Genomic DNA, 13,594 nt, shown 5'->3' on the forward strand with positions numbered 1-13,594 from the left:
CTTATAAAAAAAGTTTAATATTGGGATGCAAACTCAAAATTGAATGAATTTCAACTGTATATCTGACTTGGTACAGGTGTCTTTTTTTCAAGCCCATAGATTTGTTTTAGACTGCCATGAAACACTCTACAGTAAAAGGTTTTAACTTAATTGTCATTGACGGTCTGGTATCCGGCAGTGGCGTGTATTCATGGACACCAAGGCAAGCCAGGTTTCCCCCAGAAATGTACCCCAAAATATATATGTATATTTTTTTAAAGTAACAATTGTCTCTGTTTCATAATTTTCCTTCAATTCGCAAAAGGCTGAATGTATCTCACAGGAGAAAGCATCTGAGCGAGCAAAACATCACCCCTCTGTCTCTCTACGTGTAGGCCATCTATCTGATACTGTCAGGTCTGAAATGAGTATGACATTGTTGCCTCCCGTAGCATTGAGTGCAAGGGAAGCCAGCGAGCATTTGGCCTCTCTTGACAAAAAAAGTATAAAAAATTGCCAATCAGCGTTTTTAGCTAAACTGAGCGAGCTCAACTGTGAATGGTCCTGGCGGGAAAAAAAGTGTCAAGGGAATCCAGCTTGGATTTCACGTGTCACCTATCAAATCGCTTTGAGAGCATACCTCATCAACAGAAACAACTTGAATTGTTGCATCTACAGTCATGGCCAAAAGTTGAGAATGACACAAATATTAATTTCCACAAAGTTTGCTGCTTCAGTGTCTTTAAATATTGTTGTCAGATGTTACTATGTAATACTGAAGTATAATTACAAGCATTTCAGCATTTCAAGTGTCAAAGGCTTTTATTGATAATTACATGAAGTTGATGCAAAGAGTCCATATTTGCAGTGTTGACCCTTCTTTTTCAAGACCTCTGCAATACACCCTGGCATGCTGTCAATTAACTTCTGTGCCACATCCTAACTGATGGCAGCCCATTCTTGCTTAATCAATGCTTGGAGTTTGTCAGAATTTGTGTGTTTTTGTTTGTCCACCCGCCTCTTGAGGATTGACCACAAGCTCTCAATGGGATTCAGGTCTGGGGAGTTTCCTGGCCATGGACCCAAAATATCAATGTTTTGTTCCTCGAGCCGATAAGTTATCACTTTTGCCTTATGGCAAGGTGCTCCATCATGCTGGAAAAGTCATTTTTCGTCACCAAACTGTTCCTGGATGGTTGGGAGAAGTTGCTCTCGGAGGATGTGTTGGTACCATTCTTTATTCATGGCTGTGTTCTTGTGAGTGAGCCCACCCCCTTGGCTGAGAAGCAACCCCACACATGAATGGTCTCAGGATGCTTTACTGTTGGCATGACACAGGACTGATGGTAGCACTCACCACGTCTTCTCCGGGCAAGCTTTGTTCCGGATGCTCCAAACAATCAGAAAGGTGATTCATCAGTGAAAATGACTTTACCCCAGTCCTCAGCAGTTCAATCCCTGTACCTTTTGCAGAATATCAATCTGTCCCCGATGTTTTTCCTGGAGAGAAGTGGCTTCTTTGCTGCCCCTCTTGACACCAGGCAATCCTCCAAAAGTCTTCGCCTCACTGTGAGTGCAGATGAACTCACACCTGTCTGCTGCCGTTCCTGAGCAAGCTCTGTACTGGTGGTGCCCCGATCCCGCAAATTAATCAACTTTAGGAGACGGTCCTGGAGCTTGCTGGACTTTATTGGGCGCCCTGAAGCCTTCTTCACAACAATTGAACCGCTCTCCTTGAAGTTCTTGATGATCTGATAAATGGTTGATTTAGGTGCAATCTTCCTGGCAGCAATATCGTTGCCTGTTAAGCCCTTTTTGTGCAAAGCAATGATGACGGCACGTATTTCCCTGCAGGTAACCATGGTTGACAGAGGAAGAACAATGATTCCAAGCACCACCCTCCTTTTGAAGCTTCCAGTCTGTTATTCGAACTCAATCAGCATGACAGAGTGATCTCCAGCCTTGTCCTCGTCAACACTCACTCCTGTGTTAACAAGAGAATCGCTGACATGATGTCAGCTGGTCCTTTTGTGGTAAGGCTGAAATGCAGAGGAAATGTTTTTTGTGGATTCAGTTCATTTGCATGGCAAAGAGGGACGTTGCAATTAATTGCAATTCATTTGATCACTCTTCATAACATTCTGGAGTATATGCAAATTGCCATCATACAAACTGAGGCAGCAGCCTTTGTGAAAATTAAATATTTGTGTCATTCTCAAAACTTTTGGCCACGACTGTAGTTGTGTTGTTGTCCTCCGGTGGCTAGCTAGCTAGCTAAAACGGTCCCTTTTCTTAAATTAGCCACGGATGGAGATAGGGATTTGGACTTGGTTTTACTTAATTCTCTGTACTGGCCAATGATTATAATGGAGATTCTGATCCAATCATTAATTCATACATTGTTGTGCCCCTAGCCTGAGAGGATGTTCAATATGTACAGTAGCTAGATGTAGAAGGCTGTATGAAAAATACAAGCGTGTACTGTATGACAGAATGATAGACCGTTACTGGTATCTGGTGCTGTGAATCATTATGTTAGTGCAAACATTAAAATGAAAGCAATAAACACCGTTTTAATTATCTGTCTAGGGCCTGAATTCAATCAGAACAAGTGTTAACCGGTGATAGCAGACACACGCATAGTGGATGTTTTGGCGGTGTCGGAACTGTGTTGGAGTGGTGAAATCAATGAGCAGCTGCTCTTGTGATCAATATCAGAAATCCATCCTTTTTTTCATTCTTCATTTTCTTCATCATCTTGAATGAGACTCTAGACCTGACAAAAGACACAGGCTACTATGGCTGTGAAGAGGAGGAGCTAAATACTGTGTTATCAATTTGATCAAGACTGCTGTGATCAATCTAACTTGTACTGCATGCTATTTTGTGATTAAGCATTTTTGTTTTCCCTGAGAAAATTAAATCACTATACCAAATAGGGGAAAATTATACAGGGTTAGTTTTGTCTTTTGTAGATCCCATGTTTGCTGATGATTACCACACCTCTTTTTCTGTTAAACATTTGAGCCAAAATACCGGATTTCAGATTTCAACATTATGATAAACATATCTGTGGAGAACTATGCACAGCCTTGTCAGCAGAAATGTAGTATTCACAACCCCTCCCAGGCAGCAGTAGCAACAGCATCAGCAGGAGAGGCACATGACTGGCTCCCTCTTCCACATGCACAGCCCGCCCAGTGAGGGGTAGAGCACTACAAAATAGGCTACTGCGTTGCCTTTTACAACCTACACATGCCTGACATTGTGGTTTCTCCTAATATTTGATTTGACATTATGAACAGTCTTTGTTCCAGCCCTGAACACAAATGTAAAACGCAACATGTAAAGTGTTGGTCCCATTTTTCATAAGCTGAAATGAAAGATCCCAGAGATGTTCTATATGCACAAAAAGCTGATTTCTATCAAATTTGTTGACATTCCGGTTAGTGAGCAAATCTCATTTGCCAAGATAATCAAATCACATGTGTCGAATACCGTGAAATGCTTACTTACAAGCCCTTAACCAACAATGCAGTTCAAGAAATAGAAAATATTTACTAAATAAAATACAAACACAATAAATTAACAATAACGAGGCTACATATAGGCTACATACAGAGGGTACAGGTTAGTAGAGGTAATTTGTACATGTAGGTAGGGGTAAAGTGACAACGCATAGATAATAAACAGCGAGTAGCAGAAGTGTAAAAACAAAATGGGGGGGTGTCAATGTATTAATCAGGGGGGGTGTCAACGTATTAATCAATGTGGCCATTTGATTAATTGTTCAACAGTATAATGGCTTGGGGGTCGAAGCTGTTAAGGAGCCGTTTGGACCTAGACTTGGTGCTCTGTTACCGCTTGCTGTGCGGTAGCAGAGAAAAAAATCTACGACTTGGGTGACTGGAGTTTCTGACACCGCCTAGTATCACAACTGGCCGGGGGTCCCATAGGGTGGCGCACAATTTGCCCAGTGTCGTCCCGGTTTGGCCGTTGTAGGCCGTCATTATGAATAAGAATTTGTTCTTAACTGACTTGCCTAGTTAAATGAAGGTTATAAATAAATGAAAAATATAAAACAAAATAGTATATACAGTACCGGTCAAAAGTTTGGACACACCTACTCATTCAAGGGTTTTTCTTCATTTTTACTATTTTCTACATTGTAGAATAATAGTGAAGACATCAAAACTATGAAATAACACAGTTACACATAGTCATGTAGTTACCAAAAAAAATGATTTTCTATTTGAGATTCTTCAAAGTAGCCACCCTTTTTCTTGATGACAGCATTGCACACTCTTGACATTCTCTCAACCAGCTTCATGGAATGCATTTAATTTAACAGGTGTAGTCCAACACTCTAACCACTAGGCTACCCTGCCGCAATGGACCCAATGGAGATGTCCCAAAAGTGCAGGTCAAAGCAAACACTCAAAGTATTTGAAATATTTTGAATAGTATTTGACCCCAGGTCTGGTGAACATAATTTGCTCCTGTTCTACATGGCCTGAATGAAAAACACAATGCATTCTGGTATGGGAGAGGTTAAAGGCATTCGTGGATTGCCATTTGTAAATATAGCTGCCTGCTGCATTGTCTGGGTTATCTCTCCATACCTCTGCTATTCAGTCAGCACAGCGTGACACTACAACAATGGAGTAAACCCTCACAAATCTGTTTGCATGGGCTTTGTCTCTGACATCACAGCTGTGTCTGAAAACATTACTAGCGGTCAAATCCTTGCTTCCTCCATCCTTGTTTTCTCAATTCCTCTCAAAGCTCATTGGAGGAGGCGTTCCAAGGGAGGAACGTCGGTTCCTGTCCTCCAATGCACTGTGAGAGGAATTGAGGAGATGAGTATGGAGGAAGCAAGGATTTGACAGCTAGTAAAGCTTTCAAACACAGCCCACAATAACATCTCTGGAATATCCCCACACAGAGGTCCATGAGGTCCAAACCCTATGATGGTTTAAAAAAAAAAAAAACCTTGAATGAGTAGGTGTGTCCAAACTTTTGACTGGTACTGTTGGTCCTGGATGGCAGGAAGCTTAGCCCCAGTGATGTACTGGGCCGTACGCACTACCCTAAAGGTTGGATGCTGAGCAGTTGCCATGCCAGGCGGTGATGCAACTGGTCAAGATGCTCTCGATGGTGCAGTTGTAGAACTTTTTGAGGATCTGGGGACCCATGCCAAATCTTTTCGGTCTCTTCACGACTGTCTTTGTGTGTTTAGACCATGATAGTTCATTGGTGATATGGACACCAAGGAACTTGAAAGTTTTGACCAGCTGCACTACGGCCCTTCAATGTGAATGGGGGCGTGTTCGGCCCTACTTTTCCTGATGTCCATGATCACCTCCTTTGTCTTGCTCACATTGAGGGAGAGGTTGTTGTCCTCAAACCACACAGCCAGGTCTCTGACCTCCTCCCTATAGGCTGTCTCATCGTTGTTGGTGATTATGCCTACCACTATTGTGTCATCACCAAACTTAATGAGGGTGTTGAAGTCGTGCTTGGCCACGCAGTCGTATGTGAACAAGGAGTACAGGAGGGGGCTAACGATCACCTCCTTTGTCTTGCTCACGTTGAGGGAGAGGTTGGTGTCCTGGCACCACACTGCCAGGTCTCTGACCTCCTCCCTATAGGCTGTCTCATCGTTGTTGGTGAGTAAGCCTACCACTATTGTGTCATCAGCAAAGGTTCCCCTGAGGTTCCCCCGTGTTGAGGATCAGTGTGACAGACGTGTTGTTGCCTACCCTTACCACATGGGGGCGGACCATCAGGAAGTCCACGATCCAGTTGCAGAGGGAGGTGTTTAATCCCAGGGTCCTTAACTTATTGATGAGCTTTTTGGGCACTATGGTGTTGAACGCTGAGCTGTAGTCAATGAACCGCATTCTCACATAAGTGTTATTTTTGTCCAGGTGGTAAAGTGTGGAGTGCGATTGAGGTTGCATCATCTGTGGATCTTTTGGGGTGGTATGCGAATTGTGGGTCTAGGGTTTCCGGGATGATGGTGTTGATGTGAGCCTTTCAAAGCACTTCACGGCTGCCGACTTGAGTGCTACAGGGCGGTAGTCATTTAGGCAGGTTACCTTGCTTTCTTGGGCACACAGACTATGGTGAACTGCTTGAAACATGTAGGTATTACAGACTCGATCAGGTAGAGGTTGAACATGTCAGTGAAAACACTTGCCAGTTGGTCCTGGTAATCTTTCTGGCCCTCAGCCTTGTGAATGTTGCTTGCCTTGAAGCGAGCATAAAAGGCATTTAGCTCGTCTGGTAGGCTTGCGTCACTGGGCATCTCACGGCTGGGTTTACCTTTGTAGTCCGTAATAGTTTGCAAGCCATGCCTTATCGGACAAGTGTCAGAGCCGGTGTAGTAGGATTCAATCTTGGTCCTGTGTTTATGCTTTGCCTGTCTGATAGTTCGTCTGAGGGCATAGCGGGATTTCTTATAAGTGTCCAAATTAGTGTCCCGCTCCTTGAAAGCAGTAGCTCTAGGCTTTATCTCACTGCGGATGTTGCCTGTAATCCATGGTTTCTGGTTGGGATATGTACGCACAGTCACTGTGGGGACAACATCGTCGATGCACTTATTGTTGAAGCTGGTGATTGAGGTGTTATACTCCTCAGTGTCATTGGATGGATTCCGGAACATATTTCAGTTTGTGCTAGCAAAACAGTCCTGTAGTGTGGCATCCGCGTCATCTGACCATTTCCGTATTGAGCGAGTCACTGGTACTTCCTGCTTTAGTTTTTGTTTGTAAGCAGCAATCAGGAGGTTGGAATTATGGTCAGATTTGCCAAATGGAGGGCGAGGGAGAGCCTTGTATGCATCTCTGTGTGTGGAGTAGAGGTGGTATAGAGTTTTTTTCCCTGTTGTTGCACTTGTTACATGCTGGTAGAAATTAGGTAAAACAGATTTAAGTTTGAATGCGTTAAAGTCCCCGGTCACTAGGAGCGCCGCTTCTGGATGAGCATTTTCTTGCTTGCTTATGGCCTTATACAGCTCGTTGAGTGCGGTCTTAGTACCAGCATCGGTTTGTGGTGGTAAATAAATGGCTACGAAAATATAGATGAAAGCTCTTGGTAAATAGTGTGGTCTACAACTTATCATGAGGTACTCTACCTCAGGCGAGCAATACCTCTAGACTTCCTTAAATATTAGACATAGACACACACACACAACACCACCCTTCGTCTTACCAGACGTAGCTCTTCAGTCCTGCCGATGCATGGAAAACCCAGCCAACTGTATATTATCTGTGTTGTTGTTCAGCCACAACTCGTGAAACATAAGATATTACAGCTTTTAATGTCCCGTTGTAGTAGTATTTATTAGAGAGGGGCAAAGAAAGATTTTGTTCGGGCGCCAGGCAGGTATTAACCACGCCGAAAGGAAAAGAGTAGAATAGAGAGAACCACTATCAGACCCACACACATCAGCAGAAGAGACTGCCTAGAGTGTAGCCTGTTTACCAGAGAGCCAGTGGAGAGAAAAGAGAATACACACCATATAAAACCCACATCACAGCACAGGGGTAACCCCAACAAGAATACCTCATACAATAATACCAATACTAATAATGGCAGAGCAATTTAACAGCAACTTCATACAAGAACGAACCCAGTCATCAACAGAGGATTTGCAATAATCTGTATTATTTTCTAGTGGATGAGTGCAGAGAGTATGAATTGAAGTGAAGTGTTCATCGACACAACAAAGGCCTTAAAAATGTCCACAGTCTTCTCGGCCACATGTCATTAGTACACCTCACCACAATACAGTTCACATAACAATACACAACTTGCAAGCAACCTCCCTTTTAACTAAAATGTCCATCAAAATACTTCTGGCAGGGCAATAATAGTCCAGCTCTAATGAACTTCAATGGGAAGTGCATTTGAAAAATAGAGAGTCTGTTGCAGGGTAAAGCACTGGAACGAGAGGGAAGAGAAAGAGAGAGAAAAAGAGAAATCTTAGCTGTGGTCTTCAGGCCTGCCGGTGTACTGTCTGACTGTCCGATGGTTTGTTGGTTTGTATGTTAAAGCTTCGCAACAATGTTGCTACTAATCCATGCGATCCATAACGGGCGCGGTCCCAAACAAAAACAACCACGATCTAAAGCGATCACACCGATGATTGAGTTAAATACTTTATAAACTACAAACGCTGAAAACAAACAAAACTTCTGCAGCACAGCACACACAATCAAACTGTTGCGCCACCCAAGAGCCCCTCCCAAAAGAGCTGAATGAGCTCTCTTTATTTCCTCCTTCCTTACTGCTCATGCGCTCTTAAAGTGGCAGTGCACGGTGAAGGCTCCGTGCAGATTTCGCCACACCGTTGGTGGGATTAGTCTTGAATGGAGATCATCCCGTTTATTCTCCAGTGATTGCACGTTGGCCAATAGAACGGATGGTAGAGACAGGTTACCCACTTGCCGACCAACCCTCACAAGGCACCTCAATCTCCGCCCGTTTTTCCATCTTTTCTTCACGTGATGGGGATTTGGGCCTGGTCTTGGAGAAGTATATCCTTATGTTGGACTCATTAACGAAAATAATATTTGTCCAGTTCGAGGTAAGTAATCTCTGTTCTGATATCCAGAAGCTCTTTTCGGTCATCAGAGACAGTAGCAGCATTATGCACAAAAAAAAATGCACAGTTGTTTAGGAGCCCATAAAGCGGCAGCCATCCCTTCAAGAGCCACTATCTCCTATCCATCCACCTAACAGGTGTGGCAGATCAAGAAGCTGATTAAATAGCATGATCATTACACAGGTGCAACTTGTGCTGGGAACAATAAAAGGCGACTCTAAAATGTGCAGTTGTGTCGCACAACACAATGCCACAGTTGTTTCAAGTTGAGGGAGCTTGCAATTGGCATGCTTACAGCAGGAATGTCCACCAGAGCTGATAACAGAGAATTTAAAGTTAATTTCTCCACCATAAGCCGCCTCCAACGTCGTTTTAGAGAATTTGGCAGTAAGTCCAACCAGCCTCACAACCGCAGACCACGTGTAACCACACCAGCCCAGGACCTCCATATCCGGCTTCTTTACCTGTGGGATCATCTGAGACCAGCCACCCGGACAGCTGATGATACTGAGGACTATTTCCATCTGTAATATAGCACTTTTGTGGGGAAAAACTTATTCTGATTGGTTGGGCCCTGCTCCCAGTGGGTGGGCCAGTTTCCCAAGTGGGTGGGCATATGCACTCCCTGCCCAGTCATGGGAAATGCAAAGATTAAGGCCTATTTCATTTATTTCAATTTACTGTTTTCCTAATATTTATTTTGAATTTGTATTCAACCTTTATTTAACTAGGCAAGTCAGTTAAGAACAAATAATTATTTACAATGACGGCCTACCAAAAGGCAAAAGGCCTCTTGCGGGGACGGGTGCATGGGATTTAAAATAAAGAATAAATACAATATAAATATAGGACAAAACACACATCACAACAAGAGAGACAACACTACATAAAGAGAGAGATAAGACAACAACATAGCAAGGCAGCAACACATGACAACACAACACAGCATGGCAGCAACACAACATAACAACAACATGGTAGCAGCACAACATGGTAGCTGCACAAAACATGGTAAAACATTATGGGGCACAGACAACAGCACAAAAGGGCTAAAAGGTAGTGACAACAATACATCACACAAAGCAGCCACAACTGTCAGTAATAGTGTCCATGATTGAGTCTTTGAATGAAGAGATCGAGATAAAAGTATCCAGTTTGAGTGTTTGTTGCAACTCTTTCCAGTTGCTAGCTACAGCGAACTGAAAAGAGGAGCGACTCAGGAATGTGTGTCCTTTAGGGACCTTTATCAGAATGTGAGACTGGCAGCACGGGTGTTGTATGTGGAGGATGAGGGCTGCAGAAGATATCTCAGATAGGGGGAAATGAGGCCTAAGAGGGTTTTATAAATAAGCATCAACCAGAGGGTCTTGCGAAGGGTATACAGAGATGACCAGATTACAGAGGAGTATAGAGTGCAGTGATGTGTCCTATAAGGAGCATTGGTGGCAAATCTGATGGCCGAATGGTAAAGAACATCTAGCTGAACTGTAACTAGTTGAAATTGTTCCATGTTGTGTTTAGATTTTTGTTTAGTATAGTTGCAGTCCCTGGTATAAATATTCATGAACACTAGGCAAACATGACTGATGCAATGGTTGTTTGCACAACTATCCACAAGAGGGAGTGTTAAGATTTTACTGTCCTCGATTCTAAACCTGTTGACTGACCTGGGAGCCCTGTTCCCCATATAAACATTTTTGTCCATGAAAAATATATTCTATAGCCTATCACAAGAGAACACAAGATGAATGTTGCCTATAATCTTAGGATGATCCTTTCCTATGTAATATTTAATGGGAATATCATCAAAACTATAATTGATATGTTTTTAGAACAATTTTGCTTCCCATTTTTATGGAGTTTCCTTAGTAGCTGAGGAATGTTCAATTCCGTTCTTTTGAGACAGAGTTTAGTAGACCTATTGATAATTGGTTGAGGGATTTGATAGCAACAACATTGAGTGGCCATCTGTTGATTGGCCTACCCCACTGGGCAGTTTGTTCCAATTTGGTTCAAAGTAATTTCATTCAAATGAAGTGGTAACAACGTTTATTCAACCAGTGTGCACCCAGTGGGTAGACCTACTTGTAAAAATGGCAATTCTGAAAACGCTTACCTGTAGCCTAACTATGTATGTCCTGTAGGGTACTAGGGGGTAACTGCCCCCCCATAATTCACATTAAGAATACCAGATGTCACCAAATTATTTCTCAAAACACTTTCTCTGGCTACCAATGCTATCTCATTACAACTTTAGGAAAAATATTTTATGGTACGTTTATCAATTTTTTTAAGTTTTGAAAAAGTTTAGATATATTCCAATGAAGATATAGAGTGACTTGCAAAAGTGTTAATCACCCTGGTGTTTTTCCTATTTTGTTGCATTACAACCTGTTATTAAATTGATTTTTATTTTAATTTCATGTAATGGACATACACAAAATTGTCCAAATTGGTGAAGTGAAATAAAAACAATTACTTGTTTTTAAAAATTCAACAAAAAAAAAACAGAAAAGTGCGTGCATATGTATTCACCCCTTTGCTATGAAGCCCCTAAATAAGATCTGGTGCGACCAATTACCTTCAGAAGTGACATAAATGGACATTTCCACCTGACCTAATTAAAGCGCCCCTGGCCCAGCTGAGCAAGTGGCCATAAATTAAAGGATTCTTCCACCAACTCCATGGGTCTTTTCTACAGCCACCCCGGAAATGTGTTAAATTCCACACTCCTCAAAAAGGCACATTGCTCCCCGTCCTCTGTCATCTCAGGTAGAGGAGTTAGTTGAGCAACTGGCCGGATATATGTCTGGTTCTTTAACTGGATCTCCAATGATCTAACACGACCATCGGTCCCAGGCATGCTCTTAGTGATATGGCCCACCGGCTAGGAGGCTCGAGGCAGCTGAGGGTCCACTATAATTACAACTTGGCCAGTTTCCAGGCTGGCCGTTTCTTTCTGCCATTTCCCTCTGTGCTGTAGGCTTGGTAGGTAATCCCGAATTAATCGGGCCCAGAAATGGTCAGCCAAGAGTTGGCTGTGTCGCCACCAGCGTCTGCCAAACAAGGTTGGTATCAGAATACATGGTTTGAGGAAGTGATGCATCTCGGCGTCCCATCAAGAACATATTCGGTGTAACCGGATTGGGGCCAGCGATGTCTGCAAAGAGATATGCCAAGGGTTTGGAGTTCAGTATCCCTTCCACCTTTATCAGGACGGTCCGCAAGACAGTTTCAGTGACAGTTTGATCCCCCAGGACGACTCGCAAGACCGTCTTTACAGATTTGATCTCTCGCTCCAATGTTCCTCCAAAATGAGGAGCTCCTGGAGGGTTACATTTGAATGAGATTTGTTGGTCCATCAGCTGATCCTGGAGGCTGGGTTCCATGGCTTGGAAGGCTTCCTCCAACCTGGCTTCTCCTGCCTTGAAGTTTGTGCCCCTGTCAGCCAGGATCTCGTAGGGTTTCCCCCATCGGGAGATAAACCGCCGTAGGGCCATGAGGAAGGCTTCAGTATCCAAACTCTCCAGTAGGTTCAGGTGGACACATGTAGTTGTCAAACACTTGAAAAGATTGCCCCAGCGCTTTTCCACTCAACGACCTAGCTTGATCGTCAAGGGGCCAAAACGAATCTACTCATTTACCAGAAGGGTGGTTTGAGGAGGCGCAAGCGAGCAGGGGGTAAATCTGCCATTTTGGGCACAGTGGCTCTGGCCCGCCATCTCTGACATTCCACGCAGGCGTATGGGTGCTTATGAATGGCTCCTCGTCCTCCAAGTATCCAGTACTTCCGCCTCATCTCCCCATAGACTCTCTCTGGCCCTGGGTGGAGAAGCCTCTCATCATAACTCTTGATGAGGAGGCTGGTAATAAGGTGTCTGGAGTCAAGGATAATTGGGTGGATAGCATTGGGATACAAGATTTCTGCTTGGCGCAGCATCCCTCCGACTCTGATCACTCTGAGGATTTGGTCATATTCTGGGGCAAGAGAGAGAAGCCGGCTGTCCTTAGCCACTTCTCTACCGGCTTTCAGAGCTTTTAGCTCCTCAGGGAAACTAACTGCTTGTGCATGCTGGAGGAGTAGTGTCTCTGCCGCGAGGGAGGTGAGTATGGAAGCCACCCCATCTGAGGTCTGGTTTGTGGCGGCGATCAGATCTGGCAGTGTTTGTGCTGGATTGTGCTAGGTCGGGGAGAGCTGTTGTTGGTTCCGTTGAGATGCTGTAGCATTGGGCGGACATCCTTAACTCATGAGCTTCAGTTGGTTGCGGAGGGGCCGTGCGACTGGGGGCTATCGGCCACTCGTTCTCTGGTTGGGACAAGAATGGTGGTCCCAAGCTCCAGCGATGGGGTTGAGCCAGTTCCCTAAGGGTCTTCACGAGTAATGTCATCAGCAGGATTGTTTACACTGTCAACATACCTCCATTCCTGGACTTCTGTTAGGTCTTGGATTTCCGCAATGCGAGTTCTGACGAACACTTTATACAGTTGAAGTCAGAAGTTTACATACACCTTAATCAAATACATTTAAACTCAGTTTTTCACAATTCCTGACATTAATTTAATCCTAGTCAAAAATTCCCTGTCTTAGGTCAGTTAGGATCACCACTTTATTTTAAGAAAGTGAAATGTCAGAATAATAGTTGAGGAATGATTTATTTCAGCTTTTATTTCATTCATCACATTCCCAGTGGGTCAGAAGTTTACATACACTCAATTAGTATTTGGTAGCATTGCCTTTAAATTTATTAACTTGGGTCAAATGTTTTGGGTAGTCTTCCACAAGGTTCCCACAATAAATTGGCCCATTCCTCCTGACAGAGCTGGTGCAACTGAGTCAGGTTAGTTGGCCTACTTGCTCGCACACACTTTTTCAGTTCTGCCCACACATTTTCTATAGGCTTGAGGTCAGGGCTTTGTGATGGCCACTCCAACATCTTGACTTTGTCCATTTGGAAGACCCTTTTGCGACCAAGCTTTAACTGATGTCTTGAGATGTTGCTTCAA

The sequence above is a fragment of the Oncorhynchus nerka genome, linkage group LG11 (genome assembly GCF_034236695.1).
Source record: "Oncorhynchus nerka isolate Pitt River linkage group LG11, Oner_Uvic_2.0, whole genome shotgun sequence".
Lineage (NCBI taxonomy): Eukaryota > Metazoa > Chordata > Actinopteri > Salmoniformes > Salmonidae > Oncorhynchus > Oncorhynchus nerka.